We start from the raw sequence: 27,314 nt of genomic DNA on the forward strand, positions 1-27,314 counted from the left end.
CATTGATGCCATGAGGGCTAGAATTTTGAGGAAACCTCTTGCTGAGGTCACATCAAGGGGAGAGAGAAATCTGAGTAAATGCTTTGATAAATAAGAACTTTGTGTTCTGGCAGAAGGCCATCCTTTTTATCGTGTCCATTAAACACCTCAGGAAAACAATTTGTTGAGAAGGTGGGAAGGAAGACTTCTGAATGTTCAGCTTGAAGACAAGGTGCGAAAGGAGGGATGCGACTTTGTCTACAGACTCCAAGCACCTGGATACAGAAATCTGCACAAATCAGTAAATCTTCCAAATAAAGAAAAATGAGGATGTCTATGGTTCTGCAACAGGCAACCGATAGGGTCATACACTTTGTAAACACCTGAGGTGCAACAGATAGTCTAAAGTGCAAAACAGAAAATGGATAATGGAAGCCAGCTACAGCAAATCTCAAACATGTCCAAGAAATTTGGCGCAATAGGAATATGTTGAGAATCCTTGAGATCTAGTGTCGCCATGAAACAGTGGTCTGGAAGCAACACACTAGAACCAACTGTAAGGTGATCATTTTGAATTTTGGAACTTTTACAGATATGTTTAGAAAGGACAATGCAGGAGTGCTCCTTTTTTGGTACCAAAAAGATTCTGGAGTAAAATGTTTTGCCTTTCTGTAACACAGGCACTGGTTCAATGACCCCTGCTTCTACCATGTGATGGAGCACTGCAGGAAACACCTCTGGTCTGATGGGTGAGGAAGAATTCTCATGAAAGGTGGAAGATTTTCTATCCACTGCCAAGTGTATCCTCTAAATTATTCCAGTAGCCTATTTGTCCAAGTCTATTTGTGGCCAGACTGCAGGGTTGAAAGAGAGACTAGAGAAGGGGAAAGAGAATGAAGGGCAGGAAGAGGGGGTAGGGGTACAGGGGTACTCTTTGCCTCCGCATAGTCATTCTTTCATTGGGAGTTTACCCTTTTTTTTTTTTTTTGCGCAAAGAAACCCTTCTTGCTTGGTTTCAAAGAATTATCCTCCTACCATTTCCATTTGGATCCCTAACTTTTATGTGGCTAGAATTTTTGTTTTTCTGTCCCTTGAAGGAAGACATCTTGTTTAGGGAGAACTTTGTCTACAGCTTCAGGAAAACATGCTGTATAAGCTAGGTAAATGAAAAAAGCCATTGGCATTATTTTGTACTTGATAAATCCATAATAGAACATTTTGGTGTTGTGGAACATGTTGACACGGTTCAAAGTCTTTTGAGGCTAAAAAACAAATGAAGACAAAACAAAGGCTGTAGGGTTGAATTAAGTACCTTGGCATGAATTAGTTTAGAAACAGCCATAGTTATGGGGACATGGAAAGATTATTTATGTGCATGTTTCACAAAGGATTATGTCATGGTAGCTAAGGATATGTGAGAAGAAACTAAACAAAAGATAATACATAGACGATACAAAACAGATGTACTTATTTCTCACATCTTTTGTGATATGAACTTGGATACATTAATAACAATGGGGAAAATGGTCACTAACATGTTCCATTATCGTATGCATGCAGTTTCCATCACAACTCCACCCATTCTTGTGCATTCAAACATACTCATGCATTTTTCAATTCCTCCAAACCTCATTTTAGTCAACAAACTCCCATTTTTAATTGCACCATTTGTTATGAAAACTTCATTGTTTTAATGATGCTAACTCTAGAGCTCTTATTTTCTTTACAATATTCAGTATTTCATTTACAGCTGGATTAATATTTAACTCCCACTTTCCAGCAATTGCTTTTTTGGCTGATACTACTATTAAACTTAAGATGTCTTGAAATTCTAAATAACACCAACTCATCAGCATCCCCACCTTAGTTAGTATATGTTCCTCTACCATCGTCAGCACCTTCTGTATACAAGTCCTAAAACTCCACATATTTTCATCTGCGACCAGTTTTTCCTCTTATTCCCTTCAAATCTCCAACATTTACTTTCTACTTGGGGGAAAATCCTCTGACACCAACTAAGGAATATAAAATTAGCCATCTAAACATTTCTATAAAATCCTAAATCTTCTGGACTTCACGCCATACCTTGGGGCTTTACACATTTCCTCCTATTGTTCTTTTGTAATTAATTATTATAATTTCCTCTCCATATCTTTTGTTATTCTCCTCAGATTCGTTTTTCTAATTATTGGGTAAAATTTTACATGTCTTACTAATCAGCCCTTTCTTAATATCTTCTGATCTCAGTTCCACTAAAAACCCTACTAGAGCTTCACTTCATACTTCCTCTCCCCCTCTCTGTCGATCCTGCAAACAGTCCCTGATATGGAAGGCATTCTATGACCAGCAGATCAAACACCTGCTTGTCTTCTTCCCACTATATCATTTTTTTCTTTCCAGATTACCTATTCCCATTAGTGCAGATCCTTTTTAGTTTCTACCATTTATTTCCTGCCATCTCTTGCTGGTTTACCCTTAATTTGTATTTGAACTAATCAAGAATAGTGATTTTTTTATATTCCAATTTCATCTGCATCATCATTGTTCTATTAATAAACAAATATTTGTCCCTTTTCCTCAAAACTTCACTGATCCATATCTACCATCGTTAAAACATTCTTGCCATTCTTTTAATACAGACATGTTTGTGTGATTTAGATTCAAAATCTGTTTGTAAGGTCTGCAGGATATTTGCCCTCCATTGGTAATATTACCACCACTGTTTTTTTCCCGTGAAGCAGCTATTAAACAGTGCATTCCAAATCTTCAACAGCCTCCTTGCATGCACGTTTCACATTTCTGTGGGAATTCCATCCATTCCCGGACACTTCACTAATGCTTGGTCATAAATATTTTTATCTGTCCTTTAACTATTGGGACTGCTAATTGTTAAGCTTCCACCTTGCCAAGTTTTGGAACATCTAATATTTCCAAAAAAAGCTTCCAACTGTTTCTTCTCGATTCCCCTACTTTGCTGTAGATAGATTTTCATAACATTGCCAACATATCTTCATTATCTCTTCATATTTCCCAGTTAACCTTCTTGTTATGGGATCCCCAAGATCTTCACAGCTCTTTCCATTTTGTTTGTCTAAATCTTTGTACTTTAACTTTATGTACTCTGACTATTGTTTTAAAAAAAAAATTGAAATGCAATCTTCCTAGACAAATACTGTCCACATACTTCCTTAGTTTTGCTCTAGGCAGTCTGCAGTTTTCCTCTTCTTGATCTTGAAGTGTCCCTTCCTCTGCAAAATATTCACTGTTGCCAATCCTTGCAAACAGTTTGGTTACATTTCTCCAACATCTCATTTTCCCCTAGGTTTTAAAAGTAAAGAGAAATTTAGTGAAATTACCTTCACTTTATCCCAATCACTGGCAAGTCCCTGAAAGATTTCTATCTACCTTAACAACTCTTGAATTTTATTACCTAATGCTTAATTTCTCACTCTTTTTTAATAATTATTCGGGGAAACAGCAAAGCCTTTCTTTTCTTTTAGCTTCTTGCAATGTTATCTTAAGTCTTAAAGATGTATGGTCAGATACCGTTATTGGATGGGTCTCACTATTTTCAACCAAAAGCACATATTTCTGTGATACATGGTCTCTGTCCAGCCTAGGCCGGTTATTTTACTACATCCTGGAGAATACATACATTTCCCTCTTCTACTTCTGAAATATCATCCTCCATATCACATACCTTCCTATACAAATTTCCCTTCTGGGGCCCATGGATATGTCTAGTCACCACATAAAAATGAAAGGCCCTGCTGAAAAATGATTTCTCCCATAATTCTTTTAAGCTCCACAACTGCATTTTTTAGCGAGAATATACATGCAAATCTGCTATCTGTCTTTCCTTGCCATTGTCCCCTCACTGCCACAATCTTCCACTAATGTATTTTTTCCCCTTTCTTCAACCACAGTTGGAGCCCATCTTCCTATCGATATAACCCCCCTTCTTTTTAGCCCTTGATCTTCTGCAAAATATCCACACCAAAATCCTCTTATCAAACTCATGTGTTCACTTCTATTTAAATGCATCTCTTGAAACATAATTTACACCCTATATTTTTAAAACAGTTCAGTATTCTTTGCTTTTTTTCTGAGCCTGCTAAGACCATTACATTCCATATTAAAATTCATAAAGCCATTCTGTCACTTTAAAGTTACAATCAGCTATAATGCATACCACTTCTGGTATATATTTTATACATTATAGAACCTATACACACTTTGCAAGAGTTGACTAACATGGATTTTGCTAAGCTGGAATCTGACACATTTGAGATTATTTCACATTTTGCCAGTTTCGTTCAATATATTTTCCACAAATCACTTTAAAAACGGAAAAAAAAGAATTATATATAACTAAATAAAAACACGGAAGTTCCAGCTTCACCATGGTAGCTACTTGCACTGGTACTAACTGTACAAAATAAGGGTAACTTATACTAAGACTCATTTTGCCAGAGCCTCTACATAATAAGCACATTACTACTACTTTAACAACATGTTTTTCCCTCCTAAGTGCACAAAAACAAGTTAATAATTTAACTTACAAACTAAATCTTTGAAAGAATTCACTGAATAACCTTGTAAAAGAAACAGTTTTGTGACTTTACACATAGTACACACTAAAATTTAAGAAGCTGGGGAGGCAGATAATTGTAATTAAAACTGATTTCCCTGGCACTTGTTTCCCATTTTACTTTTTTTTTTTAAACTACGGCTCTTCAGTTTTGTTTTTATTGCCTAATTAATAGTAAACTGCTTACTCACTCTGTCTCCAACAGATCCACGGAAGAGGTCAGAGTGTGCAAGCTTTGAATATCTCCTAAATGGATGCCTTCCTCATCTTGTGTGCATCAGTTCAACTCTTATCAATTTTTACTTAAATGAGCCAGACCTCTGCAATCAGCTTGGGCATCTGCTTATGAAAACCCCCTACATTCTTCACTTTGCTTTTCAAAAATGAGGAAAAAAACACTACCCTTGATTAAAACCATATTTTTAGTCTATTTTTGTAACATATATTGGGCATATCAAGAAGAATTTAGTATTAACTTACGAGTAACTCAATCACCCCTCCCCCAGTTTCATACACATTATTACCCTTCTAATTCCAAGTTTTCTTTGACATGCTACAATGTAAGCGATAATTTACATTACCCTTTTAAGGCTTACTTTAGCAATCACATCAGTTACCACTTAAAATAACAGTTAGTTAATTCTCTATACACACTAGGCATTACTGCATTTGGTTTTTAACCATTTGCATTCAAAAAATACTCTCTACTACTATACAGAATTTTACAATAATGTTAAACCGTTTAACATAAAACAATTACAGCCCTTAGCACTCAAATGAAGTCACTAAAATATTTCCACACCTCTCCCTGCAGAAACAGTGATTTCTTTTAACCAAGTGCAGAACATTAATGCTTTCCTTATTTTATTCAATTAACAGCTGATTTAGCTCTACTTATGTCAAGAAAGATATGTACTTACATTTCCATGAACCATACTAATCTTCTTTCCAGAGCATTGTAATCCAAAGCAATAATACAAGTATATCCCATCCTTTCAACTTAAATTTTGTGTACACAATATTCTTCATAATCTATTTTATTTTGATTCCGTGATCTATGAGATGTGGTGGTGAAGTTGATGCAGTTCCACTTCTGCTTCAGTCCTCTTCACATAGCTGATTTTCTATCTGTGCTGGGGCTTGTTTTAAAACAAGCCCACTGCCAATGACCTAGTCAGCTTTGGTGCTGCTCTTTGTTTATCTAAAATCATCTTTTGAAACAAATAGAACGTTTTTTCTTGGTATCCTCTTTCTCTAGTTATCATTGCTTGTAGATGGCTTTACAGCTGAACCTCCCATTTCCCTTATTCAGCTGTTGGTGGTTAAAGTGATCTATTCCTTCCATTGTCTGACCAGCCTCTATACATTTCTGAGCCATCACGATAAACACTTTGAATACTGCAGGACACAAGAGTTTAAACCTCACTCAGACCTACAAACATTTCTTCATGACAAGGACAAATTTTCTTCTTTTCTGTCTCACACAAGATTAACAGTTTTCTTCTTTCAATACTCTGATGTCTCAAATTTTCAGCACCTTTCGTCTATACCACCCTTTTTGTTAATACTTCCTTTTATTGGTATGTTTGTACCTTCACAGCTATTGGTCTTGGCTGCTTTCTTAAAAGATGTTTTTTTGACAAGCACAATTCATCCTTTGCTATTAGTCTGCCCTGCTTTGGGACTCCACCCCAATTGTTAATATTGGTCTTCATAAAGCTTACAACTTCTGCCTTCTAGCTACTCAAGGAAGGCCTATAAACATCAACTTTCCCCTCCTTATTCTGTTACACAAAATTAACCTTCTGTAATGGTTGTTCTTGATGTCTCATTTTCTGTTAAGTTCTCCTTAACTTCCATTTCTGACTTTTCCAGCTTAACCAATACATCAGACTGATTATTCAAATTTTCCTCTATTTTTCCATTCTCGCCTCATTTGACTTTATATACTCAAGGATCCCACTTATTTTAAAGACCTTTATACTTTTAGAAGCCATAATTTGCAACTGCATGACACATTGATCTGCTTCCCGCTGAATGTCTATGCAATCTCATTTTTCTTCTCCCTTTTTCTTCATTTTTATCTCTTGGATTTTTTTCTCTGATGAGATCCAGACAGAATAACTGTCAGTCAGGAGCTGAAATAAAATCAAACTGACATCTTTTACTGGCTGATTTCAGAAGTCACTGGTTTTCATGGAAAGAAAGCAACAGTTAATACACTTTATAGTTGGTGTCCATTCTGGAAATCAGTCACCAAATGGAAGTCTTTCTCTTCTCCTTGGTACAATGTCCTTTTATTACTTTCCCCACTCCCCCTTAAGATAGAACATGATAATTTGCACCCTATATTGCCTGAAGGGAACAAGAGCTAGCTCATTCATGCTGTCACCCTTAGAGACTTTTTATTTTGCTGTCAACAGGCTCATGTGCTGAGTCAGCATTAACAAGTTCTGCCCTTACCATCCTCACTTGAAGGGAGAATCAGTATTACTTTGGCCAACAGGGAGATATCAACTACATTTTTGACTTGTCATCCACTTCATTTTCTACCTCCATTAGAAGAAATACTGGAGGAACAGCATAAAAAATAGATCTGTCAGGCTACTGGAGAAAGCATATACTGCTCAGGCCCTAGAAAAAAGAAGTTATGTTCTTACCATAACATTCCATGTGAGTTGTTCATCTCACCTTTGTTTTTTACACGTGGGTTCAGAGCTGATCCATCGGCTCCAAGTCGGCCGCTTTCCAAGCTCAAGATCTTTGATTAAGCTCGAGGCACAGTCCCTATCCCATGATGCTCTTCTACCAACCCCAGATCTAGTTTGCTGAACCAGCAAGACAAAAACACACTAAGCAACCAATTATAAATAATGTACATAGTACACAACTATTGACAACAGCTAAACAATAATCTGGTTGGAAAGAAGGACATTAGCAAGGCCAACCAGACCACCAGTCATACCTGTTCTTCGATAACCTTGAGGGGGTAGGTGGGAGGGAGTGCAAGAACAAAGGCGAGATGAATAACTCACAAGGAACGTCATGGTAAGAACATAACTTCTTTATGAGAAGTTGTTCAAGCTCGCCGTTTGTTCTTTACACGTGGGTAGCGTCCCAAGCACCCTAATCCTGGGTGGCACACGGGAGTATATTCCTGAGAACGGTGAAACCAAAGGAAGTCCTGTCCCTGGAGGCCCTTGTCCACTTTGTAATGAGTGATAAACCTATGAGGTTTGGACCAAGTAGCAGCTGCACAAATGGCATCCAAGATAGATGGGCTGCATGGGCTAAAGTAGCAGAAAAGTTCAGTTGTGTACCTACCATAAATGTAGATGTTCGAGTGTATTCACTGTTGCAGTCATTACACTTGGGCTATCCTGCTGGCAGGCTACCCACATTCGGCCTGAATTCCAAAGCCCTGGTCTGGGGTCGGTTGCTGTCACCTCTTCCCTGACGTCAGTGCACCAGGGTTATATAAGTTGAAGCAGACGCCATTTTCTTCAGTTTTTCTTGCCCTAGATGTCAGGTGCCCCCAAAAGGGTAGGCTAAAAAATTTTGCTTATAAAAAAAGCATGCAATAACAAAAACATTACCTTCATCTACAAGCAAATACACCACCATAGGTTGTATAGAATAGAGAAGTACAGATAAGTCCCAGCAGTGAACAGGGGAATGGAGGAAGGGTAACTTGGACTGCAACACTGAATACACTCTAACATCTACATTTATGGTGGGTACACAACTGTACTATGTTCATCGTGTTTCACTGTTGCAGTCATTACACTTGGGTTGAATCCCAAAGCTGAGGTTGGGTGGCTGGGCCTAAATAGAATTAGAAGTGGCTATGAGGCCCTGCAGAACTGCAGTGGCAAAGCCTGCTCTGGATTTAGAGTAAAGAGGTAAGTGTGCACTGAAGTCCATGTTGCAGCCTCCAAAATATCCTTGGTTTGTACTCCACTGAGGAAGGCTGCTGAAGTGGCTTCTGCTCTGGTAGAATGTGGCCTAATGCCCTTAGGCAGTGTTTTGCCATGTTGTGAATAGCAGAAACGAATACAGTGGCCTATCCATTTTGAAATAGTCTGCTTTGAAATAGCCTTTTCCTTGTGTTCCTGCATCATATGCCACTAAAAGTTGCTCAGTTTTTCTGAAAGCTTTAGTTTTGTCCAAGTAGAAGCACAGCTGTCTGTGTATGTCCACAGAATGTAGAAGTCTCTCCCCTTTATTCTGTGGGTTTGGATAAAAGGTAGGCAAGTGAATAGTTTGGATAAGAGCCACACTGGACACTACCTTAGGCATAAATGTTGGGTTTGTTCTTAGAGAAACCCTGTCCGGGTGGAAAATAATAAAAGGTTCTACAGCCATTAATGCCTGTAACTCTGAGACTCTTGCTGAAGTTATTGCTAGGAGCAGAGCTGTTTTCCATGATAAGAACTTTATGTCGGCTGTATTGGCTGGCTCAAAAGGAGGCAGTGTGAGCTTTTCCAAGACAAAATTGAGGTCCCATATAGGTATTGGTACACTCCTTGGAGGTCTTATGTTTTTGTCCTCTCTGAGGTACTGCCTCAGCAGCGGATGCGAAAAAATAGGTGAGTCCGTATTGTAGTGAGCTGAAATGGCAGAGGCATGGATCTTAACTGATGAGAAGGATAGGCCTTTGTCCAGCATCTCAGTTAGGTATTGTAAAATCTGAGGAATGTTTGATACAAGTGTGTCAATTCCCTGTGCCTGGTTCCAAGCACAGAATCTCTTCCATTTTTCTGCATAAGATTTTCTGGTGCTGGGCATCCTGGCCTCCAAAAATAACATCCATAACTGCTTTAGAGAGAGGTGGGTCTTGAATGGTTATATCATCCGCCATGCAGCCAAATTTAGTGTTCTGAGTTGGATGTGCAGGATCTGATTGTTTTGTTGGGTCAGTAGATGAGGAATTTGAGGTAACGTCCAGGCTGGGCCTTGAGACAAGTTCTTTAGGATGGGATACCAGTGCTGGTGTGGCCAGTCTGAGGCAATCAGTATCATTTTTGGCTACTCTTGTCTGACCTTTAGGAGTACCTTGGCGAGGAGGAAAAGCATAAACTGTAAGGGTATTCCAGCTGAATGATAGAGCATCCACTTTCCATGCTTGTTCGTGTTAAGTCCTTTAGCAGAATCTCTGTAGTTGGCAGTTGTGAGGGGAGGCAAAGAGATCTATGTCTGGGCATCCCCATTTCCTTGTTATCATGCTGAAGACTTGTGGATCTAGTTTCCACTCACGAGGGTCCATGAGGTTTCTGCTTAGTTCATCTGCCAGTGTATTTGTTTTTCCTGGCAGGAATTGTGCTTGCAGGTGCACTTGATAAGTCAATGCTGTGTTCCACAATGTCATGGCTTGTCTGCAGAGGGGGTAAGAATGAGTGCCTCCTAGCTTGTTTATGTACCACATGACTGTAGTATTGTCCGTTATTATCAGCAGTTGCCCTGGATGGAGTAATTCCTTGAAGGCTGTCAGCATTCTGTACAGCTAGCATCTCTTTTTGATTGATATGAAGATGCATTTGGCTTGCGGGCCATGTGCCCTGAATACATTTTCCTGCCATGTGGGCCCCCCAGGCATAATTTGATGCATCTGTTGTTAGTGTCTGCCTGGCTGTGGGTAGGGTGAATGGCTGTCCCTTGTTGTGGTGACAGGCCTGTGCCCACCATCGAAACTCCTGTTGTAGGCAGGGAATGAGAGTAATTATTGTTTCCAGGCTGTGGCAATGTTGAGTCCAAACACTTTTTAGGTGCCATTGTAGCTTCCTCGTATGCAGTCTTGCATATGGAATTAGCAGAATGCAGGATGCCATGAAGCCCAAAGCCTGCAGAATTTTTCTTGCAGATAACTGGGTCTTTGTTGCCATGCTTTTGAAGTATGAAGTCAGTTGCATTTGTTTGTCTGGCGTGAGATAAGCCATCTGGGCAGTTGTATTTAAGCTTGCACCCAGGAATATTATCTCTTGAGAGGGTACTAGTTTTGATTTTTTTTTCGTTTACTGTGTACCCTAGGCAAATTAATAATCTTTTTACAAACGCCAGATGCTTTAGTAGAAAGTCTTTGTTCTCTGCTTGAATAAGGCAGTCGCCCAAGTGGGGATATATTTGAATTCCTCTTTGTCTGCAAAAAGCAATTACTGGTGCCAGGCATTTTGTGAAGACCCTGGGCGCAGTAGATAAGCCAAAGGTCAGTGCAGAGAATTGGTAGTGCATTGAACCAGCTATGAATCTGAAGTATCTTCTGCAAGATTGTCTGATTGGGACATGCAAGTATGCCTCTGAGGTCCAACGTTACAAGCCAAGCCTTCTTGCCCAGCATGGGCAGAAGATGTTGCAAAGTCAACATTTTGAATTTTGGAACGTCCAAAAAAGTGTTTAGAATAGACAGGTCCAGAATTGGTCGCCAAGCTTTGTCCTTTCTGGGTACTAAGAAAAGTCTTGAGTAAAATCCTTGTCCCTGCTCTTGCTGTGGTACTGGTTGAATAGCCCTCATGTCCAAGAGAGATGAAACTTGTTTTTGTGCCTCTGCCCATTGATTGTGTGGCAGGTCTGGCATACCTTTTGCCTTTGGAAGGGTGCGAAAGTGGAACCTGTAGCATTGAGAGACTATGTTTAAGACCCATTTGTCCTGGGTGATTATGTGCCAATTTTGTGAAAAAAGTGCTAGCTTTCCCCCTCAGGGTGCTGTCAAAAGATATGTGCTTGGCATTGGCAGAGGAAAGTCACTGGAACCGTTTCCTATATGGCTGTGATTTGTCTTCTCCGCTTCTGAAGGTAGTAGCACCCCACTGTTTGGGCCTGTATGAGCCCTGGGGTTGTTGTCTGCCTCTAGGGCATCTGTTTCTGCCTCTTTGTGGTCTGTCTGACACTGGAAAGGACTAATTCTTAGAAGGCCAGTTCCTGCTAAATCTGTGAGGTTGTACCTGTAAGAAATCCTTTACTGTCTGCATACATTTCACTTTATCCTCCATTTTCTTTAAAACCTCTTCTGCCTTAACACCAAACAAGGTATCATGCTGTAATGGAGCACCCAATAATTTTGCTTTAACATGATCAGGCAGATTCATTTCCTTTAACCAAGCATGCCTTCTAATAACAGAACCTGTAATAGCGGCCCTACAAGAGGCCTCCAGTGAATCAAAACATTGCAAAGTATGCTTTCCCACTTGTTCAGCTGCATGCAATAAATCCTGCATTTCCTTGTTTTCAGAACATTCAGAATTTGTCAATATTTTCTGCTTTAGCAGTGACATTAAATATTGCTGATATTTAAGCATATGAAACTAACAATTTAAAGCCCTTACAGCCAAGGTAGCAGAAGTGTAAACTTTTTTCTCCCATCTGTCCAGTGACCTAGAATCCCTATCCGAGGGAACAGGGTTTTTAGCTGTAGAGGCCTTGACCCCTTTGGGACCCTGAGATATTGTTTCTGGGTCAGCAGCAGGGTTTTTATAAAGAAATTTGTGAGAGTCTGGAACTCTGTAGTATCTGTCTGGCTTAACAGCTGCAGGAGGCAGAGAGTCAGGAGATAGGCCGGACTCTGAGAATGCATCATCTACAATGTCTAGAACAGGTGGAATAGCAAGAGGTCTATGCTGGGGAAGTAGAAAAAAGTCTCTGAACCTTTTCTTGGATTCGGAGTAATCCTGGCTCTCCCAGTGGAAATGCTCCCTCATAGTATGCAGGGTTTTCCCAAAAGAATAATCCTCAGGAGGAGAAGCTGAAGGGATAGATTCTTCAGCATCAGAATCTTCATAGGGAGGCAGAGAGTATTGCTGTTCTGAAGAGGAGTCAGAGGAAATGGAAACCTGATCAGAGGAGTCATATTCTGTGTCTTGCCTAGGCCTCTTATCAGGAGGGGGATGGGAACCCCTAATCAAAGTAATTAGGTCTTCGGCCATTTTAAGCATCTGTTTTTTAGGCATGGAAGTCTGTCCAGCAGAATGCTGTACTTGTTTCTTTGTCTTTAAAGCTGTTTTAGTCTTTGTCTTGGAAGCTGAGGTTGGCTTAACATATAACTGTGTAGGTCTGAAAACACCCTCAGAAGCCGATGCCTTCTCAGCGGCTCCAGACCCATCTGAGGGAATAGTTTCCTAGTGTCCAATACCTTGAGTATCCAGAGGCCTGACTGTCTCCACATGGGAGTCGGTAGCGGCCTCTGGCTCTGAGGTAGCGGGCGTCAGGGGCTGCGAAAGCACCTCACTGAGAACCGGTGACTGGCCTAGCGGAGGACTCGTTGGTTTTGGACCTCGGATGCCTGTCCTTTTCCTTGCGCTTTTTATAAACTCCGGTCGTCGGCTGTTCCGACGGCATTATATAATTAAACCTTCGGACGAAGTAATGAAAGGCAAAATCGTACTGACACTTAATATTGCGTTGGCTAAATCTAGCACAAAGCCAACAGCTAACAATGTCGTGGTCAGGGCCTAGGCAAGGAATACAGTAAGAATGAAAATCCTTATGAGGTATTTGCTTCCCACAAGAAATACAACTGTTAACTTTTTCAGACATCAGTCTGGAGCAAGAAAAAAGTTTCCCCAACGGGGTACTTAGCTTTATTGAAGACCTCGGATCTGAAATTCGTTTTGAAAATCTCAGGAGTCGGCCGACCGGCACTTGCAAACTGCCTTTGCTTCGGGCACCGCGCGGCAAGAAAGACAGAAGAAAATGACATCGGCTGCATCTTGTATGCCCCTGGCGCACTGACGTCAGGGAAGAGGCGAGAGCAACCGACGCCAGACCAGGACTTTGGAATTCAGGCCGACTGCGGGTAGCCTGCCAGCAGGATAACCCAAGTGTAATGACTGCAACAGTGAAACACGATGAACATCGGCCCTGGTAGAATGAGCTTTCACCTCCCATTCTAAAGGTTGTTTAGCTGAAGAATATACAAATTCTATACAATCAGCAATCCATTTGGACAATGCAACTTTGGATACTGACATACCTGTCTTATTGTCTGCATAGGAAATGAATAGTTTATCAGATTTCCTAAATTCCTTTGTTCTATCCAAGTAAAACCTCAATTGTCTGTGAACATCAAGCTTATTTAACATGTACTCCATTCTATTAGCATGTCTAAAAAAAGTAGGAAGGTCAATAGACTGGTTCAAATTTGCCTCGGAGCAGACCTTAGGAAGAAAGGTTGGATTTGTTCTTAAAGACGCTCTGTCGGGGTGAAAGACTAGATATGGGGGCCTGATAGAAAGTGCTTGTAGTTCAGAAACTCTACGAGCCGAAGTAATAGCCACTAGGAAAATTGTTTTTCAAGAAAGGAACTTCAAAGGACAAAATGATGCAGGCTCAAAAGGTGGAAGAATGAGTTGAGACAGCACCAAATTCAGATTCCAGGGAGTAAAAGGATGTCTGATAAGTTGGGCCTAAGGTGATGAGTCCCTTTCAAAAAGGCTTTACATAATCTGTGGGACATAATGTTTGAGCCACTGCATCTCACATGGAAGTTAGATATGGCAGCTAATTGAACCCTTATCGTAGAAGCTGCAACACCATTGTGAAAGAGCGAAGTCAAGAATTCCAGAATACTATGAACAGGGGCAACACAGGGATCAATACCATGCTGAGAAGCCCAATGAGCAAATCGCCTCCATTTGTCATTATAAAGTTTCCTGGTGGAGACTTTGTAAGAGGAAACTAAAATACGTTGAACCGCTGGAGACAAATCATGTGACCTGGCTAGGTTGGGAAGTGGAACAGCCAAGCTGTCAGTTTGAGGGAGACAAGAGAGGGATGAATTCCCAACGAATGAGTCAGAAGGTGTGGCACTGGGTCCAGAACCCAAGATTCTTCCACTTGGTATTGTTGTAGGAAGGGGAACCATATCAAGGGCATCAAGATCTAAGGATGTAATGGTGCCCCTCTACTCTTCCCTCATCAGACCCATTATTGAGTACAATGCACCAATTGGAATGTACCTGGCTAGACATCTCCAGCAGCTGGAGAGACCACAGAGGTACCTAACCAAGAGGATTACTGGCCTCAAACAGTTGCCCTATGCAGCACGATTGAAAAAGCTAAGACTCTTCTCTGTTACATACCGCTTTCTCAGAGGCGATCTCTGTCTAACGTACAGAGCCATGTCCAACCCAGAATTGTTGAACATGCTCCATCTTAGCAAAACCAAATCTACTCGAGCTACACGCTCTAGGGATATAAACCTCAACACAACAATGAATAGAACATGCTGGAGGGATAGATTCCCTTCGCAGAGACTTCCCTTACTATGGAACAGGGTCCCGATCTACATAAGACAGAGCCCCTCACTATCACTCTTCAAGAGGAACCTTGATGAGTGGATGGGTAACAAAGTTCACACCGGGGATCACACCAACAGCACTACTAGATAGGGGCCATGGGTACTAGCTGCTAGTACAAGGGTCTAGGGAACTACTAAAGGGGTGGTGAATACCACACAACGCGGCTGGGCTAATATATGCCTTCGGGCAGATAGCCCAGTACCAACCGATGAAACTATATCTGCAGAGGCCAAAACGGGGCTATTAGAATAGTCCTTCCCAGGCTTTTGGCTTTCTGTAAGAATCTGGGAATCAGAGGGATTGGAGGGAAGGCATATAGGAGACCAGAGGGCCAATTGTGTACACGTGAGTCCCTTGGGCTGTCCCCCTGGTGAGGGGCACAGTGCAAAGTAGCTTCTGCATTTGGCATTCATCGGGGATGCAAAAAGGTTGCAGCAAGGCTGGCCCCATCTGCGGAATATCCTTTCCACCACTCGTTCTTTGAGGGACCACTCTCGTGAGGCAACAGAATGGCTCTGCTCAGTTTGTCCGCTATCACATTGGATGACCCAGGTATGTGCATTGCTATCAGAAAACGGCCGGTGGATACAGCCCACTGCCAAAGTCTCAGGGCCTCTCGGCATAAGGGGTAAGACTTGGTTCCCCTTTGCTTGTTGATGTACCAGACTACCGACATGTTGTCTGTCTGTATTGCAATTGTCTCTGTGTGTTGCAACGCTAGAAACACCGCTCTCACCTCTAAGACATTGATGTGCAAATGAGATTCCATGTCTGACCAAGTGCCTTTTACAGTTCTTCCCTGAAATAGCCCCCCCCACCCTATCAGGGAAGCATCCATGGTCACTGTAGCTGTGGGAAGGAGAAGTATAAATGGGTGACCTACAGTATGGGCTGTTCAACCACCAAAGAAGGTCCTTTTTGCAATTGTCAGAAGAATCTTGTGTGACATTGGAAGCTGTTGATAAGACCACTGTGTGAATAGAAGCCATTGGAGTATCCTCATGTGCATTCATCCCAGAGGAACCGCTATGAGTGTAGCTGCCTTGGTGCCAAACCGCTTCAGAATCTGGAATGCCGGAACTCTCCTTTCCATTAACAAATGGGACACTTGACTTCGCAAAGCTATTACCCTTTCTTGACGCAATTTGACCAGGGAGGTGGTGGTGTCTAGATCTGCTCCTATAAAGGAAATATGCTGCAACGGCAATAAAGCAGATTTTTCAAAATTTAAGGTTATGCCCAACCTGGAATACAGGTTGATAGTGTAATCTCTGGCACAAATTAGTTGATGCCTGGTGGTGGCAAGTGAGGAGCCAGTCGTCGAGATATGGAAACACCCGGAATCCTAAACGTCTCAGGTGAGCCGTGACCACTGCCATACATTTGGTGAACACTCTGGGGGCTGTGGTGAGACCAAAGGGCAGAGCTCGGAATTGGTAGTGACTGGCCCCCAGCTGGAAATGCAAGTGATTTCTGGATGGCCTGGCCATTTTGATGTAGTAGTATGCATCCTTGAGATCTATAGAACACATCCAATCGCCCGTTTCGAGAAACGGAAGTATCGATTCAAGCGTGACCATCCGGACCTTTTCCTTTTTGACAAAGGTATTTATTTTGCTGAGGTCTAAGATGGGCCTCCAGTCCCCTATTTTCTTTGGAAGTAAAAAGAACCTGGAGTAAGTTCCGGATCCTATCTGATCTGCCGGGACTGGCTGCATGACTCTTTTTCTAGCAGCCTTTGAATTTCTATGGTTGCTAGATTCCGCAGACTGGGTGGAACGTCTGGGATTCTTGTATGAATGGAAGGGGATTTTGAAAAGGGAATGATGTAACATCTGGTAATTATGCTTTTTACCCAAGAATCTGATGTAATTCCTAGCTAGGTGTCTGGGTATAAAGCTAAGTGACCCCCGACTGCCTCCAGAGCAGGACGGTCAGGTCTCCTCTCAGGAGCGCTGATAGGGCTTGCCAAGGAACTGCTCCCTGTCACCCTGGTTCTGCAGAACCCCTCTTCCACCTGTGCGGCACCTACCATTATACCCCCCTCCTCTGCCCCTGGAGGGGAGTTCACTACGTGTGTTCTGGAAATCTCCTTGGGACATTTGGAACCACATTTTTCCACCTTTCTACCCTTTGGGGTATGGTCTAGTGGGGGTGGAAAAATGGACTCCTACGGCAGATAGTCTTTCCTTCCTACTCACACCTAGTGAGTGTCTCCTTGACTTTAAGCCCAAACAAGGAAGAGCCATCAAATTGGGTATTAAAGGAAGACTTGAAGGCTTCTGCAAAGGAGCATAAGCGCATCCAGGATGGTCTCTGCAGAGCTATCGCTGAACTTGCTGCCCAGCTCGATCCATCGGCTGTTTAAGAAATAAGCCACATGGACGAGGTCACAATAGAATTAAGGGTGTTAAGCTGTGCCGTTACTTTCTCCGAAACAGCATCATCTGTTTTGCCCTGTAGAGCATCTCCAAGCTCTTTGAGGAGATCTCGTTGAAGACTGGTAAAGTGGGTCAAATAGTTTAGCGATCTCATTGCAAATGTTGCAGAACTAAAGATGAGTTTCCCATATCTATCCATAGTCCTAGAGTCTTTATTAGGAGGATGAACAGAAGAAGAGGTTTCTGACATCTCTTTCTTGGTGGCCACCGCCACCACCATGGCATCAACAGGGACTCCCTTCGTAAGAAAAGACCTGTCCTGAGGGGAGGTGAGAAATTTGTTGGGCCTCCGAGGGACCAGCTCCATGGAATCAGGAGACTCCCATGCCCTTCGAGCGACTAAGTCCATTAATTCGTCAAAGGGCAGAGTAACCCAGGAGGTGGAAGGTTGAGACCCAAAGGCCTTCAGGAGCACCGACTTATCCTCAGTATGGGTAAGGGACTGCCGGTCACCCCTCTGCCTTAATATTTCCAGGATATCTGCAAATGAGACATCCTCAGAGGAGGACCATGGGGACCCTTCTAATTTCTCTAAGTCGGTGTCTGATGGTAAGGATTCCTGAGGGAAATCTAAATGCCTCTGCTTGCACAGTCTTTTTTCAGGGGACGCCATCAGTGGGGACGTCTGGTGAAGTCTCAGTCAAACAGAGGTCACCCAAAGGGGTTACCTGAGGCTCTGGGTCTTGACGGCTTGGTGGGGACCTGTGGTGTAGGGACAGAACGCTGCCCTTTAGGGGAGGAAGAGGAAAGATCCGAAGAGGTAAGGGTCTTAGCAGACATGACCCTCATCATGGCAACCAAGTCACCAGTTTCCCGACCCAAGGAGTCCGCCGGTTCCGAAGAAGACAGCAACCTCCCAGGGGCCGAGACCACAGGCTCCGAACCAGAGGACGGAACTGAGCTCTTCTGCACCGAAGCCCCGAGAGGGAGAGTCGGAACCGAAGCGTCAGTTTGACTCTCTCCCCCAGAACCAGCGAGAGAGTGTCGGCTCAGAGACTCTTCGATCGGAACCGAAGACGTCAAGGTCGACGGGGCTAAGGTCACTGGAACAGGCCTCTGCTCAGAGGGTTCCACCACTATCAGATCCTCTCTTTCTGGCTCCGAAGGCTCAACTGGCCTCGGAGGAGGAGCAGAAATCATGGTGGGGGAGGGTCATAGGCTTCGAAGACAACTGGGTCGAAGCTGAAAGTAATTTGGCCAGGGCCGGGTTCACCAAAAGTCTTTGCACCACGCAGTCCACATCGATGTCGAATAGGGTAGTGGAAGAACGGGTCGAAGGAGCCGAAGAAGCCACCGACTTAAGGATTGGGGACTTTAAAACTTCCGACACCAGCTCCAACACAATGATTTGGCTCTGAGGTAAGATTTCGGTGCACGGCTCCGTAGGCTGTGCAGCCAGCGACAGAGTCTTCCCAGAGGTGCTCGGAACAGAAGACTTGTGCTCCGATGACACTTTAGAAGACTTCTACCCCTTCGAGGACTTGGAGGTCTGCTCAGTCTTGTTTAATGCTTCTTGAAAATCTGGCTTCAACAGCTCTCTATCGTCCAATTTCCTTCGCCTCTCTAATAAAACCCTGCCACTGAAGGAATGGCAGATAGAGCAATCTTCCTGTAAATTTAGTGGACCCAAGCAGTACACACAAAAAAAGTGGTTATTGGTGATGGACATCTTCTGTCCACAGTCGCACCTTTTAAATCCAGATTTTTGTTCCTCAGACATTATAAACAGAAATTACACACAAATATCATATCCCTGATAACAATATCAAAAAGTCGAAACCACAGAATTCCTTAGAAAGTTCAGATCCCTGAAATGCAATGACTATGAGAATAATGTGACACAAAAACATTCAAATACAATAATTCTAAGAAAAATAAAGGGATAGGGAATTAAATTTGACACAGCCCTGTCAAGTAAATGCAACTCAAGAAAGGCTAAAGGCCTAGGAGCAACTGCTCCGAATTAGAAGACAAAAATATAATTTCCAGTTAACTCACTGAACAATTACAAGAAATATGAGAAGTCTCACGAATATCAGATCCCTGATAGTCTAATAAGAAATTTTAAATTCTTTTAAGATAATAAAGAAGGTTACTGGCCCGAGCTTCCTCTGAAGATTGCACGATGTGTTGCAGCGGCAAACTAGATCTGCGATTGGTAGGAGAGCATCATGGGATAGGAACTGTGCCTCGAGCTAACTCAAAGATCTTGAGCTTGGAAAGCGGCCGATGGACCGGCTCTGAACCCAAGTGTAAAGAACAAACGGCGAGATTGAACAACTTCACATGAACTGTTTATGCAAAATCCTTGTAGTAGTTTGCCTTCTGCAGAAATCATCATTTTTTTTCTGGTGCAACCCATCTGTGGACCATGTCCAAAAAAATATTGTCAAACACCAAGTTCTGAGGAGCTGCTTTGATTTTGCCCTGGTAGTCTGCCAGTAAGAGTCCTGAGATGGCATATGCAATGTCTTGAAAGTCATGCGAATCTCAAGGGCCAAGAAGCATGTTTTCATAGCCAGCCTGCCTAGGAGTAAGAACAGGTCCTCCCTTGCTCATTAAGATAGCACATCAATGATGTGCTGCAGCTGTGCTACAGAGTTGAAGTAGTGTCTCACAAACAACTTTCTCAAGGGGGAAATGTCTTCCTGATACACAGTGTCTAGCCATGCCTCTAAGAAAAATGGCTTTCTGATAGAGACATGGCTAGACACTGTGTAAGACCAGTGTTTACTGCCTTGGGACGAGCTGGGGGTTTGGAAGGTTAAGTTAGAATCCTAGAGTCTTGAAACAAGTAAGGGACGACATCAGGGCATCCAGAGTCACCTTCAAAGCTGTCTCCAAATGTTATACAATCATCTGCGTATGGGTAGATGTGAATCTCTCTGGTTCTACAAACAGCAAAAATTAAAGCAAGACATTTATAAATCCCCTGGGTGAAGTAGATAACCCATCTGGCAAGGAGGTAAATTCCACGGACAGTCTCCTTACTTTTATACCAGAGGTATTGCCTCTTCTATTTGGTTACAGGGATGAGGAGTTTGACAGCCATCATTCAATTTTAGCAGGATGGCCTGATGAAGGAGGAGATCTTGAAGGATTAACATTTTGAACTCTGGCACCTTCAGGAACTTGTTTAGCTTCGACAAATCTTAGACATGACTCCAAGGGCCATTTGTTCTTTGAACCAGAAACAGTATTGAGTAAAACCCTTTGCTTTCCCTCTGGTTGTGGTACTCTGTCTATGGTCCCTTGTCATAAGGGGTCCTAAAATTATGTTCACTGAACAGACTACTAATAATTTTGCTTAATTATATAGAGTGTAGTCTTTCATTTTGAGTTATAATTTTCAGTATCCAGGTGTCTTCTCTGATTTATTCCCATTCTTTTACAGCTGGTCTCCTATTTTTGTATTGGTGGGTTTTGGTGGAGTAGATGAAATAAAAAGAATGGAGCAAAATAAAAACTTGCTAACCACAGGCATTATGTCCAATGATTTACTGAAATACTTGGCTCTTTCCACTCAAATCTATTCAGATAGATATCTTCAGAATCTACTGAAAGAATAACAAAACTATTTATATAACCTGCATCAGCCAATCTAACACACAAAAATCGCTTGATCATATTAAAGCTTATAATATTTTGAACATCAGACCAGTCTGTGTTTCACATTTCGTAGCTTACTGTTTAAAAAAACTTAACATTTTTTAAAAAAATAATTGTTTTCAGGATATTAATATTAATTATTTTCAAAATTTAATTCAACATCGTTATTCATTTGCATAACAGGTAGTAGTATAAGCTTTTATGGGTTCATGAATTACTAGGCTAGCTGCCCTTGCGGCCCATGTTTCTGCTGGAAATAACCTATCCCATTTTATTTTAGACTGGCCTTACTCATTCCATGGTCGATAAAATAAAGTTATGTACTTTCCATTACGTTTCATGTGTTGTCCATTTTCATTCTTCAACTGTTGGGTTTGGATCCGATCCTTTGATCAGACTCAGCTGCTACTAAAGTTTGTGGCCACTAACAAGCTCTTGAGCTCCTCCCTTACCCATACTGCACCATCCACTAACATACCTGTTTGCTGTTTTACATAAAGTAGAAAGAACTACTATAAATTACCTAACTGAAAAAAAAAAAAACATATTTAGAGCTCAACATTAAGGACAATGGTGTCCTTATCTCTCATTCATCCAGAAAGCCATTGTGGAAAGGGTTGGTGGGAGAGAAGTTGAGGAAGAATGAATATGGACAACACAGATGGAATGTTAAGTACATAACTTTTTTATCTGAGGTAAATTTTCATTCTAACCTCAACTGTTGGGACAGAGTCCCCACACATCTAAAATCATTGGTGGACTCTGAGGAAGGATATTCCTGAGCACAGCTGAGCAAAAGGTTTCTCATCCCCTTGAGACTAGATCCAGTCTGTAATGAGTGATAAAGGTATGAGGACAGGCCCAAGTTACAGCCGCACATATACTTCCATGGAAGCTCTAGATAGAAACACTGAAGTTGACAATGACCTAGCTGAATGGTCTCTTAAAGGTTTGGTCAGTTTAGACGCAACTTACTACAGACCAATGATACGCAAACTGTCAGCCATCTGGCGAAGTTACCTTTGCAACTGGTTTCCCCAATTTAGCATATGCAAAATACAAAAATAATTGATCTGTCTTTCTAAATTATTTTGTTCTATGTAAGTAAAAACGTAACTGTCTGTGGACATCTAATAAATTCCACATATATTTATTTTTGTTTGCAAATTTATGAAAGAAAACTGGGAAATTAATGGACTGACAAACTGGATTCTGACACGACCTTAGGAAGGAAAGAAGCACTGGTATGTAATGTGATTCTATTCTTATGAAATATCAAGTTGGGAGGTTTAGAGGACAATGCTTGAAGTTCTGAAATTATTCTAGAAGGGTAATGGCTACTAGAAAGATAGTCTTCCAGGTCAGGAACTTAAGACTGCATTTGGCTCCTGGTTCAAAGGGAGAATGAGTTAAAGCATGCAGTACCAAGTTCAAATCCTATAGTGGAGTAAGATCTTTATATGGGGATCTCAGCAGGTGTCTCCCCCGCAAAAAAGCTTTACACAGTTTAGACAAAGCCACAGAAAAATTCTCAAATCCAATATGAAAATTAGAGATTGCTGCTAACTGAACTTAAATTTTTGCGGAGCTATAGTGCAATGAAAAAGTATTTGGCCCCTTCCTGATTTATTTATTTATTTTTTTGCATACCTGTCGCACTTAAATGTTTCAGATCATCAAACAAATGTAAATATTAGACAAAGATAACCTAAGAAAACACAAAATGCAGTTTTTAAGTGATGATTTTATTTATTAAAGAAAAAAAAAATATCCAAACCTACATGGCCCTATGTGAAAAATTAATTGCCCCCTAAACCTAATAACTGGTTGTGCCACCCTGAGCAGCAACAATTGCAATCAAGCATTTGCGATAACTGGCAATGAGTCTTTCACATCGCTGCTGAGGAATTTTGGCCCACTCTTCCTTGCAGAATTGTTTTAATTCAGATATATTGGAGGATTTCCGAGCATGAACCGTCTTTTAAGGTCATGCCACAGCATCTCAATTGGATTAAGTCCAGACTTTGACTAGGCAGCTCCAAAACCTTCACTTTGTATTTTTTAAACCATTCAGATGTGGACTTGCTGGTTTGTTTTGGATCATTGTCCTACTGCAGAACCCAAGTGTGCTTCAGTTTGAGGTCACGAACGGATGGCCAGACATTCTCCTTCAGGATTTTTTGGTAGAGAGCAGAATTCATGGTTCCATCAATCACAGCAAGTCGTCCAGGTTCAGAAGCAGCAAAGCAGCTGCAGACGATCACATCACCACCAAGGCAAGGTGGTTCATAAAGCATACCTTGATCTGGCCAAGGCTTTTCATACCATTCCCCACTCAGGAATCATAGAAAGTACAGTTGTGCACACTTACCATAAATATAGATGTTCTAGTGTATTCACTGTTGCAGTCATTACATTTGGGTTATCTGCTTGCAGGTAGCCCTCAGTTGGCCTGATTAACAAAGTCTTGGGTCCTGGTCAGTTGCTGTCTCTTCTTCCATGACGTCAGGGGTATAAAACATGCAGCCGACATCATTACATCAGTTTTTCTTGCCCCAGATGTCAGGTGCCCCCCTAATGGGAAGCAATTAAATCTATAAATATACAAGGTTATACCTCAAACAAAAAAGCAAATACACCAAAAAGCTTTTAAGCATTGAAAAGGAGAGAAGAGGTATAGCCAAACGAAGTCAGGGAGCTGGAGAGAAGGTAACCAGGACTGCAGCAGTGAATACACTCGAGCAACTACATTTATGGTAAGTGTACACAACTGTACTATGTTCTTCGTGTTTCACTGTTGCAGTCATTACATTTGGGTAGATTCCCAAAGCTAAGGATGGGAGGAGGAATTTAGATAGCATTAGGACCAGCTATAAGGCCCTGCAAAACTGCAGTGGCAAAGCCAGCTCTGGATTTAGAGAAAATTGGCAAATGGTAATGCTTGGTGAAAGTTGGCAAATGGTAATGCTTGGTGAAAGTATTTACAGAACTCCAGGTAGCAGCTTCTAGGATGTCCCTAGTAGGTGCACCTCTGAGAAAGGCTGTAGATGTAGATGCAGCCCTGGTTGAGTGCGTCCTGATCCCCTGTGGGATAGGTTTTCCATGGTGCTTATAGCAGAAGTGAATGCAATGGCCTATCCATTTGGAGATGGTTCACTTTGAAATAGCCTTCCCCTCTGTCCCTGCAGCAAATGCTGCCAGCACTTGTTCAGATTTCCTTTGTGGTTTAGACCTGTCCAAGTAGAATCTAAGTTGTCTGTGCACATCTAAGGAGTGCAGCATTCATTCCCCTTTGATCTGTGGATTAGGAAAGAAGGTAGGCAAAGAATGGACTGATTAAAGGCCACACTGGATATCACCACCTTTGGCATGAAAGAGGGATTGGTCCTGAGGGACACCCTGTCTGCATGAAAGATGATGAAAGACTCCATTGCCATAAGGGCCTGTAATTCAGATACCCTTCTTGCTGAAGTGATGGCTAAAAAGGATGCTGTTTTCCAAGAAAGGAATTTTAAATTTGCAGTAGCAGCTGGCTCGAAAAGAGGAAGGGCGAGTTTCTCCAATACAAAGTTAAGGTCCCAGGCCAGAGTTGGAGCTCTCCTGGGTGGTCTTAAATTTTTGGCCTCTCTGAGGAACTGCTTGAACAGTGGAACAGAGAAGAGAGGAGGTTCTGTGTTATAACGAGCTGAAATGGCTGAGAAGTGAATTTTTATTGAGGAAAAAGACAGGCCCTTGGTGAAGCATCTCAGTTAAGTATTGTAAAATCTGAGGTAAATTGGGCACTGCTGTGCTCATTCCTTGAGATTGGTTCCAGGCACAGAATCTTTTCTATTTACCAGCATAAGATGTTCTAGTACTAGGCCTCCTTGCCTCTAAAATGACATCCATCACTGGTTTACTGAGGGATGGTAAAGGAGAGCTTAGGTAATTAGCCAGGCTGGCAGGTTCAGTGTTCAAAGCGGACGGTGCAGAATCTGGTTCTCCTGCTGAGACAGCAGGGTAGGAGTCTGAGGCAGGTGCCATGGGGCCAACAGTGACACTGTGCAGGAGGGGGTACCAGTGTTGGCATAGCCAGGCTGGTGCAATCAAAATCATCCTTGGTTTGTCTTGTTTAATCTTTAGTAGTACTTTGGAGAGCAGAGGCAGAGGAGAAAAGGCATAAACTGATAGGTTTTTCCAGATGAAGGACAGAGCATCCACTTTCCAAGCTTGTCTGAGGGGAGTTCTTGCACAAACATTTTTTTCAATTGATAGTTCTGAGGGAGGCAAACAGGTTTATATCTGGGCTCCCCCATTTGCTTGTCAACATGTTGAAAATCCTTGGTTCCAGTTTCTAATAGTGTGGGTCCATGAAGGTTCTGCTTAGTCCATCTGCCAGTGTATTTAGTTTTCCTGGCAGTAATTGAGCTTCTAGATGTACTTGGCAGCTCAAGGCTGTGTTCCACAATGCCATGGTTAGCCTGCAGAGTGGGTAATAATGTATACCCCCCTGCTTGTTTATGTACCACATAACAGTGGTGTTGTCCGTCTTTACCATTAATTGTCCTGGAAGAATGTGGTCCTTGAAGGCTGTCAGAACATTCTGTACAGCTAACATTTCTTTATGCTAGATGTGAAGGTGCATTTGAATTGGGTTCCATTTGCCCTGAATGCACTTCCCTGCCAGATGCATAGTCTGATGCATCTGTTAGGGTTTGGGCGGCAGGGGGTAGTGTGAATGGTAGTCCCTTGTTTTGGTGGCAGGCCTCTGCCCAACAAAGGAACTCTGGGCGGAGACGAGGAATGATAGGAATTATTGCTTCTAGATCCTGAGAATGTTGACACCATAGGCTTTTTAGATACCATTGTAGTTTCCTCATATGCAGTCTTGCATATGGAATTAGAAGAATGCAGGAGGCCATGAACTCCAAGGCTTGTAGTATTTACATTGCAGACAGCAGGGTTTTTGTGACCACTTGTTTGAAGTAGATTGTCAAGTGAATTTGTTTCTCTGGCGTGAAGAAAGCCATCTGGGAAGTTGTATTCAAGCTTGCTCCCAGGAATATAATTTGTTGACAGGGTAACCAGGTGTAATTTCTTTCTGTTTATGGTGTACCCCAGACAAGTTAGCACCCTCTGTACAAAAGCCAGATGATTCAAAAGTATGTCCTGGTTTTCTGCCTGAATTAGACAATAGCTGAATATTTATTTGCCTGAAAAATGCAATGACTGGAGGTAGGCACTTTGTGAATACCCTGGGCGCAGTAGATAAGCCAAAGGGCAGTGCAGAGAACTGATGGTGCGTGTAAGCCTGCTTTGAAGCATAGGTATCTTCTGCAAGATTCCCCGATTGGGATGTGCAGGTGTGCTTCCTTTAAATTTAGTGTTGCCAACCAGGAATCTTTGCTTAGCATAGGAAGCAATTGAAGAATCAGCATCTTGAATTTTGGAATCACCAAAAAGGTGTTTAGAGTAGGCAGGTCCAGGATAAAAGGCTATGAATTGTCTTTTCTGGGTGCCAGAAAAAATCTCGAGTAGAAACCTTGTCCCTCTTTCTCTTCTGGTACCAACTGAATAGCCCCTATGCTTAAGACAGAGTACTTGTTTTTGGGCCTCTGCCCACTGCTTTGTAGGTAGATCCAGCCAACCGCTTGGAGTTGGTGACCTGTGGAAGTGAAATCTGTATCCTTGGACACTATATTTAAAACCCATTTATCCTGGGTAATGAGTCCCCAGTTCTTTGCATGAAATGCAATCTTTCCCCCCAAAGGGGCAGTCAGTTGAGAAGTGCTTGGAAGTTTTAAAAAGAAGTCATTGAGACAGTTTACCATAGGGGGAGTTTTATTACTCACAAATTTGGAAGTGGAGGCCCCCCACTGCTTAGTCCTGTGCGTCCCCTGGGACTGAAGCTTGGGTGCTCTGCTGGATCTGGGTTTGGACTGAGAAAGTCTGGAAGAGGCAGGAAAGGACCAATTCTTAGAAGGCTAATGCTTACTAAATCTTGGGGGTTGTACTTGTAAAAAGTCTAACAGTTTGCATAGATTTAGCTTTTTCCTCCATCGTTTTAAAAACAACTTCTGCCTTGTTGCCAAATAGGTGGCCCTGATTTAACGGAGCATCCAGTAATTTTGCTTTAACATGACCTGGCAAGGATTGCTCCTTAAGCCAAGCATGCCTTCTAAGTACAGACCCGGTTACTGCAGCCCTGCAAGATGCCTCTAGTGAATCAAAACCACATTGCGATGTATGTTTACCAACTTGTTCAGCAGAATGCATAAAATCCTGTAAATCCCTATTTTCAGCACAATCAGGAATCATCATCATTTTCTGTTTAAGCAATCCAATAATATGCAGCTGATACTTTAACATATGAAACTGGCAATTCAAGGCCCTAATGGCCAAAGTTGCAGAAGTGTATACCTTCTA

The 27,314-nt window shown here is 42.1% G+C and overlaps 1 protein-coding gene across 1 annotated transcript in view; it reads right to left on the minus strand.

The window, feature by feature from the left end:
• Positions 1 to 27,314, minus strand: part of NUP188 (nucleoporin 188) — a 3,305,077-nt gene that overhangs the window by 1,506,968 nt on the left and 1,770,795 nt on the right. The gene's annotated exons all lie outside the window — the stretch shown is intronic.

Source organism: Protopterus annectens, chromosome 16.part0 (assembly GCF_019279795.1).
Source record: "Protopterus annectens isolate FY-2018-M chromosome 16.part0, PAN1.0, whole genome shotgun sequence".
Classification (NCBI taxonomy): Eukaryota; Metazoa; Chordata; order Ceratodontiformes; family Protopteridae; genus Protopterus; species Protopterus annectens.